The sequence below is a fragment of the Corvus brachyrhynchos genome, unplaced genomic scaffold, assembly GCF_000691975.1.
Source record: "Corvus brachyrhynchos isolate BGI_N302 unplaced genomic scaffold, ASM69197v1 scaffold114, whole genome shotgun sequence".
Lineage (NCBI taxonomy): Eukaryota > Metazoa > Chordata > Aves > Passeriformes > Corvidae > Corvus > Corvus brachyrhynchos.
This window is the reverse complement of record NW_008238337.1, coordinates 3,746,198-3,748,089: the sequence shown is the minus strand read 5'-3', so window position 1 is coordinate 3,748,089 and position 1,892 is coordinate 3,746,198. Positions and strand designations below refer to the sequence as shown.

Below are 1,892 nucleotides of genomic sequence, written 5' to 3'. Positions count from 1 at the left end.
CGGGGAGTGTCGCGCCCGCCCCACGCCCGCGTTTCTGTGACAGTCACGACTTGTTCGCCTTGAACCCCAAGGCACAGCTTGGGATCCACCTGCGGTCCCTGTGAGATGATTCTCTGCCGGTCGTTTTGGAGACCCGCACTCCTTCTTCTCCGTGTGCCGGCTGGGCACACGCACAGCGCCGGCTATCCGAGACCCTCCCGGCACCCCCAGCACCCCAAGATTCCCGGCACTGGGAGTGACTCAAAGCTCCCACTCACCTCTCTGAGCCGTCCAGCACCCGCCGCTGTGTAACCGCACCAAGTCACCGGTCATGGGAGCAGCAGGAAGCAGAAGCCAAGGGCATCCCACGTCCAGAAATGCTCCTGGCACCCCCTCAGCTCCTTTCAGACCCTTTTCTTCTCCCTTTCCTCTGCTGTCGGGCAAGCTTAACATGAGAGTTCATTTTCCCATCTTTCCCATCAAAACTTTACAGGGGAAACTGAGGCACGGGGTCTGGTCTCCTTGCTGGGCGGATGCTGGGGGACGACAGGGAAAATATGGAGCCGCTCAGAAGGGGAAGTCCTGGAGCTTGTGCAGCAGCACGCGACTGTCCCGAGAGAGACCCAAAGGGAAGCAAAAATCCACAGGGGAATTTTGTCTGTGTTTCTGAGGAATTGAGGTGATTTTCCAGAGCAGCTGTGGAGGAGGAACAACCTCTGCTGAAGTGGCTGGTGAGGCTGCAAGAGGAAAACGTGGCTTTGGAGTCCCAGGAAAGGAAAGCAGAGCTGGGAGTGCTGCTGCCTTTTCCCAATCACCCCAGCTGCTCTAATAAAGATATTGCTTCTCCCCATGGTCCTTCCCCTTCTAATCGTGCCTCACGGAGAGGCATCTCTCAGCAAGGCAGGGAGATAAGTGGTGCAGAGACCTGAGACTTCCCACCAGCGACCTTCAACAGAGCTGCTCTGCTCAGGAGGGAAGATAAAGCCCAGATGGTTTTAGTGCTGCTTTGAATCCTTTTTTATAGCCTGAAAGTGAAAGTCTGGAGGTGATAGAGAAAACCCTCGGTGAACTGAAAACCTCTGACACAAGCAGAAAATTGCCAAGTCCTGAGCAGCCGTGCAGGGAACTGGGGGCCTCTACGGGCAGGGAGTGGACTACAACCTATGGCAGAGGTTAGGGACAGCAGGATTTCTGCGATGGGGACCTCTAAAATGGTCGCCAGTGCCTTGATTGCTAAAGTACACGCATGGCTGTGGAGCAGAGCAGGGGGATGAAGAAACTGGAGGAAAGGGACAGAGATAAGGAGAGCAAATCCTTGACGCCGGTATTTGCTGTGGCATGGTGAGGACAGCGGCACTGCCAGGGTGGTCCTGTGAGCCTGGAAGGCCAGCCAAGAGCAGAAGTCAGACTGGAGGCTTGTCCCCACTCAACTCCTTCCGTCCCTCTGCACTGAGACCGTCCCACACTTGGCTGTGGCCCAAGGATATGGCTGCAAGGTCAGGAGAGCAGCCAGGACTTGCAGCCTGGTCCCCTGCAGCATCTCCTACCCACTCAGGACCAGCTATGTCCTGCCACCAACCCTCTTTGTGGGGCTTGTGTTGTCCACCTTATCCACCAACCTCTGTCCGTTCCCTGCCAGATGCTCCCAGAATCCCAAATCCTTTGCCTCCAAAATGTGATCAAAAATTCAACGTTGTGCAGCCACTTTCAGCACTACATTCCTGGGTTTCCCACACATGAGTACGTCCATGTGCACATCCCTGTGTACATCCATACATTCATCCCGGGATGTGCACTTCCCCTGCATCCTCCAACGCGTGTCCTCATCTCTCCCCCCATTCCCCCCTCGCTCTTCCCGGTTCTGCCTGGCCCTCAGTCCCGGTGCCCGGAGCTGTGACCTGCCGCGGGCTTTG

General features: G+C 56.4%; 1 protein-coding gene across 1 annotated transcript in view; it reads right to left on the bottom strand.

The window, feature by feature from the left end:
* SH2B3 (SH2B adaptor protein 3) overlaps positions 1–658 on the bottom strand; it is a 26,935-nt gene extending 26,277 nt beyond the window's left edge. The window contains exon 1 of the mRNA XM_017734844.1: positions 258–658. The gene's annotated coding sequence lies outside the window, so the exon portion shown is untranslated. The remainder of the gene's footprint in view (positions 1–257) is intronic.
* Positions 659–1,892: the final 1,234 nt, after the last annotated feature.